Here is a 6,651-nt window from a genome sequence, read left to right on the forward strand (position 1 = left end):
CTTGATTAACAAAAATCATTTCTACTGAAAATCCATTTAAAATATAGAAGAGGCGATCCATGAAAACCCCAACTTTTATTCTTGAAAGACAGCTGGATAAACTGGCCAATGCCAGTATGTTGCAATTTCAAGATGTTATAAAAATGCTTCCAGGATATAGTCAGCATATTCACGTTCACATCAGTTCCATTCACAGATGGATTTCAGCTTCCACCGGGTGCACTGCTTGAATCATTCATCCATCATTTGCCAACTTTGATTGTGAGGTACTAATAAGATGGATCAAGTTCTTAAAAATTTGTTTTAAAGAAGAAATGATGCTGGAATTCTGAACCTGAGGATCTTTAGTATTTGAACAAATCCACAGATTAAACTGAAGGTGAATTAAGACTTCAGTTTTAGTTATTTCCAACTTCTCTGTGAGGATGCATATTCCATTAAAGCTCAGGCTTGTAGCCATACTGTTCCTTTTGCAGAAAATCATCAAGTTTTACAGTTAAAAATGCAGCCAACCAGTGGCTGTAACAGCCAAATTAGCCACAATTCACTGGCTCATATAGTAGAGCCATGGGATCTGGCTCTCATTCACACCAATGCCACTTCTTGGTAATGACCTCCACCTTTAGAGATCAAGGGAAGAACTTTAGTGAGCAGCAACCCATCCACTCAACGAGTTTGCCTTGTGCTTTATGCCTGACTTATTGTGCCTACCTCAGCAACCCCCAATGTAAAACTGCTTTTATTTTTTGAAAAAAAAAAATTCCTTTTGCCCAACTTTTAAACTATTTTAGTAATGAATTCTCTAGTTCAAGCATTGGCTTTTGAATTTTCGCATCCTGGAAAACAATTCTGCAAAGAAAAGACATGGGGCCAGATTCCATGCAAAACCATTAAAAAACAATCCAATTTGTTTTGATTTGCTGATGGCTTCTTGAATTCTTTTTTGCCTTGTCCATGATTGTGTAAAGTTGCATTCCTTTTCATAAACCTGGACTCTCAGGACTGGGTAACTGCAAAGGTCTCTCTGTCTCAAGAATTTCTGTGCAGATCTCGATCCAAAAGGCTGATTACAATGAAGGTGAAGGATAGACACTGCAACGGCGGCTAGGCCTGGAGAGATACTTTAGATTTACCCAGGTACAACACAAATTCAACTGCTATACACAGATGGATCTGGGTAAGTCAGATGTGTTTAGGGGCCCAGACTCGAAATCTATCCCCTTCAGGATTATCTAGATGAGCTTAGGAACCTCGGGTGGGAAATAGAAGCTGAGACTCTTGCAGGTGAGGAGATGCTGTTGTCCTCTCTTTGCAGGTTGCTGTCAATTTCTGGAACTTTACTGCTTTACTCACTGTTCAAGACTGTTGTCTTACGGTTATTTCTCTTAACTATATTATTTTTTTTTAATTTTGTTGGTTTTTTTTTCTCCCTTGGTGGCCTCCCGGGCTCCCTCTCCACTAGCTCACAGGGGAATGAGCAAGAATGGGAACTAGCCAGTGGGATAGGGGGTGGGGGGCGCGGGTAACAGGGTGGGGGAGGCCAGGGGGGAGAGCTGCCATTTCAATCCTCATCCACCTCCTCCCCTTAGGACTCCTCACCCTCCCCCCCAGCACGACGCTCATACAGCTTATCTCTCTGCTGCTCCTGGATTTCTTTCATCTCATCCGCATACCGGCAGAAGACGCCACCAAACTTGCTCCAGGCCTTGAAGGGCACGGTGATGGCATTGCGGTAGGACGGCTTCACCTCACTCACACGTAGAAAAACTCCGTACTTGTTGCAGCCCACATCGAAGAAGAAACGTTTGGAGTCCACAGTAATAGAGGTGCCCTCCGGGATTTCCCCGCACAGCCCCCCCCCCCCCCCCCCCCCCCGGGGCTGCCGGCACCGCCTCTTGGGCCTCCGGCCAGCTTGTCTTCCTCGCCTCCCTAGTCGTCGATGAGCTTGGTGAGCATGTCGGAATTCGATGAGACCTTGCACAGGCAGCACAATGGTCTGGCCGCTCTGGAGGCCACCAGGCCCAGGGCCTGCGCCAAAGCCGCCGCCGCCGCGGTTGAGGGTCTGGCGGATGCGCAGGAAGCGGCCGCGCTGGTTCTCCTTGAGAGCCAGGTAGTATTTGCAGTTCTTGCGCACCAGGAACTCGCTTTTTTTTTTTTATTTAATTTTATTTTATTTGAGAACATACTGTTCAGAGGGGTTACAATTACATGGGCAGGATAATGCATACATTTCTTACCAAGCATTGCAGCCTCCTCCTTTGTTTACCCTTCACCTCCCTTCCCAACCTCCCCCCTCCCCCCCACCCAATCCTTCCCCCCCCACTACCCCCCCCACACCGACATTGTAAAGCTCGTTTATGACATGACATTTTGTACTTCTCATGGTTGCAACAGGTCCACCTGAATCCTTAAACGACTTGTTTGTCCCCATCTCCTCCACAACTTATACTGACATAAAATATAGTGAAAGCGGGGGTTACACTGTGGGGGAGGGACATACAAAGCAACAAAGAAATAATCTTATAAATGCGTTAGAAACACATGCATGAAAGAAAAAAAAAACATAAAAATACATATTTAAGGGTTCGTTTTCCTAACATCACATTATCTGACCTTTTCCGCTTGACTCATAGATGTACTAGATATTGCAAATAAGGGAAACCATGGGACCTATGTTTCTTTGGGCCTGGCTTACTTCACTTAATATAATTTTTTCCAAGCCTTTCCATTTCCTAACAAATGGGGAAATGTCATTCTTTCTGATGGAGGCATAGAATTCCATTGTGTATATATACCACATTTTCTTGATCCATTCATCTACTGAGGGGCATCTGGGTTGATTCCATATCTTAGCTATGGTAAATAATGCTGCAATAAACATAGTTGTGCTGGTAGCTTTAGTGTGGTCTTGTTTATAAATATTTGGGTAAATGCCCAAAAGTGGGATTGCTGGGTCATAGGGGAGTTCTATGTGAAGTCTTTTGAGGAACATCCATACTGCTTTCCAAAGTGGTTGAACTGAGGAGTGCCTGGCCCGCCGCCCTCCTCTGTGCCCACTGCCAGCTGCTCGGGACTGCTGGGGCCCAGCTGCCCATAGTGCTCGATGAAGTCGCGCAGCCAGTCGCTGAACTTGGCCGCCACCAAAATGGACAGTGTGAGGCGGCTCTTGGAGCCGCCCGCGCCCACCTCGGCGATCTTCAGGAAGCGGCCCTTGGCGTTCTGCTTCACGTCCAGGTAGAAGCGCTTGTTCTGGATGTCCAGCCGCTTCGAGGCCAGCTCCTGCGTCTCCTGCTCGCCGCCACCACGGGGTGCGGGCTGGAAGCCTCCCTGCCAGCTGCCGCCGCCGCCACTGCCGCCGCGCTCGCTGCCGCTGTCGCTGTCCACCATCTTCTCTGCTGCCGCCTCGCCGCGGCCCGCTGTGCTTGCGCCCCCACCCTCTGCCCTGTGGCTGGCGCTCCAGCCTTGTCCGCCTGCTCCTCACGCGCTCCTGCCGCTCATCGCCAGCCACCGCTGCCATCCCCATCCCCCAAGGAGAATTCTTGTGTGCTGGGCCAGTGGCTGTTGCTGAGCTGGGGTACTGTACCCAAGTGGGCTTCCAGGTGCTGGCCAATGGTGGCAAGGAGACTGTGGCCTGTCATCATAGGGCACCACCACCATTGCGTGGCCACATTCCAGGCTGCCTTTGCTGACGGTGATGACCGAAAGGCCGCCATACTCGCTGCCAGTGGTGAATAAGCCCATTTTATAGAGAGGAATTACTATTCTTAAGTGCGAAGACTGGCATTGGTTGAAGGTCACTTGGCTGGAATGTATGGATTTGTACTCTGCTCATGCGACTTTAAATTGAGTCTCAGACTTGAGCACCATCCACTGCAGGGCTGGTTGGAGCAACAGCTGGACGGGTTCCTCCCTCAGGATCTCTTACTCAGTGTGTGTCTGTAAAACCCACTCTTACCTTTCACCTTCTACCTTGGGTAGCCTACATCAGGGTCTTTGGTTGAGTGCCAGGCTGTGCCTGCTGCCTGATGCCTGCTTGCAGGTTGGCCTGCTCTGCAGCCAGCAAAAGCTGAAAGTGTTTCATGTACCATGCACACCAGAGACTCTAATGCATCTATGCCAACATCCTGAGGGCCACTGCCCAGCAGAGAGCACAGCTGAGCCTCAGAGACCTAGAAAACCTCTCTTGGAATGCTGGCTCTGTTCCCTCTTCCTTTTTGTCACACTGTCAAAAAACCTATGTGTGCTAGACCAAGAAGTGGGTGGCTAGGCCAGTCCCTAATGGGACTTTGTTGCTGTACCCTCATGCACTTCTACCTGCCACATCCTGGGCTCGCAACCCACTGGTATAAGTGCTAGATAATCAGGCCACCACTTCACACTTCAGGACAAAAGAAGCTCACCTGAGGTCTTGGTGCCAAGTCTACATGTCCAGGGCTTGTGTTACTAACCACATCCTCACTAGGGGATCAATAGTGTACTCTCTGGGGCTTCTTCCTCTCTGGGAATGACCAGGCCTTGCTTTATTCACAGGAGTGGCATCTTAGGCAGATCCAGGAGATGAGCAGCATGGATGAGTGCCTGACTTTCATGTAGAGACTTAGATGACTGAGCCAGCCATGGATGGACAGGGAAATGCTTCTGCATCCAAGTTGCCTTGATGAATTCTTACTTAGAAGATGACCTGGCTCTAAGCAGATCTCAAGGGGAAAACAAGAGTAGATGGGCTGGGCCACATCTGTAATTCTAGCACTTAGGTGGAAGATATAGGTAGAGAGCAGCTGGAGGCCAGACTTTAACTTCATAGTGAGATTGTCTCAAAAGAAAGCCAACGACTGAGGAGGTACATCAGTGGTTAAAGCAGTTTTCTACTGTGTGAAAGTGTCTGAGTTCAATTCCCAGCATTCTGAGGACAGCATAGACACAAGCTCTGTTTCCTGACCTCCTTTCAGAGGGAAAGGACCTAGCCACTTGATCAAGGTGCTTTACAATGAGAAAGATGCCAATAGTACCTCAGTCCTGCACTGCCATTGAACCTTCCCAATCTGTCTGTCCACTGATAGGGACCAAGTCATCACTTCTGCTTCCCCACCACTAGGCCAGGGGACCCTTCCCTGTCTGTTCCTTCTCAGAAGGAACACAAGCCATGCTTCTCAGGTAGAACCAGAGTATTTTTGGCAGTTCCTTGGACCTGTTAGTCAGGCCATGGACCTCAAGGAATCTGCTGTTCAGATGTGGATGTGTAGGGACTGACAAAGCCACAGCTGAGGACAGAGATGGGGCCAGGGTCGCAAGGATCCTTCCCCATTTGCACTTATCTCTGGATTACATCCAGCCATGTCCTCTGCTGCTCTGATACTGGAGATCGCTAGCACTAGGGGATCACACTGTGCATCTGTGGATTCTGATCTATGCCAAAGCATAGCCATTGGGAGTTGGTAAGGATTGCTGAAGAATGTACTCTGGAGTTGGGGGGGGGCTTTCATGATGTGGTGTGTGTTGGCACAGGCAAGGGCAGTTCATAGGGAGTGCTGCCAAATCCCTCTTGAGGACCTCCTGCTTACCTGTGATCCTGCCCATGGTTACAGCTGGACTTGAGGTGGTTAGGTTGTGAGCTGACAGATCAGAGACCTTCTCTAAACAGAGCCCTGACTTATCTGGAGGGACGACTTGGCCCTGTCTGATGGCCTGGTAGCTGCTACCCAGCTCTGGCTCTTTTGGCTTAGTGGGTGTGGAGGCCATGGTGCAGGTGAGGAAGGTCCTTTCCTTCTGGCAGCCCAAGGAGGAGATTTGGTTTGTCCCTACCTCTGGGCTTTGCATTTTTGTCTTATAAGCTTAAATGTCTCTGGTCCTGGAGGAGCTCAGAGTCTAGAAGGAGAGAAATGACACAGTAAGTCCTGACAAACTTGCTTGTCACTAGTGGCAAAAGGTAGCCCAAGGTGTAGGCTGTCAGGCATTCTGGACCTCAGACATGCAATTATTCTAGTCCAATGCCATCAAGATCTGCCCTGCAGGCAGAACACTTATGTCATGGGATGATATGGTGTAGTAAACGCCAGGTGGGTTTGCCATGGAGATGCTCTCCAGGGCCAGACTCTTGAGTGGGGGTGGGCAACTTCACCTACCCCTACCAAGGGCTGAAGGGCATTCTTTCCACTAGGAAATAGCATTTTGTCATTAGTGGGGAGGGAGTTTGGGGGACAGATTGCGTAAGCAGCGTACAAGCAAGATAGCTGGTAGCGAGTGGTGAAAGCTGCACTGCAGAATAAGGAACAGGAGGCTGTAAACAGTTTACAAGGAGCCTTGAGTAGGTTGAGGTTTAAGTGAGCTCAGTGGGTGAGACCAAAGGCAGAGAGATTAGTGTTCAAGGCTAGGACTGAAAGGGTTTTGGAGAATCGTGAGGGAACTGAGTTTGAGGTAGCAGAGGTAGGATTGGGCTTGGCTGTATGGGGTTGTGGATGCAGGAGCATGAGGGTTGGGACGTGAGGGAGTGGTGGCATTCTGGCCTGTGCACATGGCATAAGTGAAGAGGGAAGGTACAGGGAAAGGACGTCTGAGGGCTCACTGGAGTCTGGGGCTAGGCCCTTGTATTGGGCCACTGAACCAGATGTGCTCGTAGTCTCTGAGTGATGCCTCCACCCTTGGGAAGCAGAC

General features: G+C 49.4%; 1 pseudogene; it reads right to left on the reverse strand.

Annotated features, from left to right (window-relative positions):
• Positions 1-1,561: 1,561 nt before the first annotated feature.
• LOC122099491 lies at positions 1,562-3,387 on the reverse strand (annotated as a pseudogene).
• Positions 3,388-6,651: the final 3,264 nt, after the last annotated feature.

Source organism: Dipodomys spectabilis, unplaced genomic scaffold, assembly GCF_019054845.1.
Source record: "Dipodomys spectabilis isolate Male_0828 unplaced genomic scaffold, ASM1905484v1 ptg000516l, whole genome shotgun sequence".
Lineage (NCBI taxonomy): Eukaryota > Metazoa > Chordata > Mammalia > Rodentia > Heteromyidae > Dipodomys > Dipodomys spectabilis.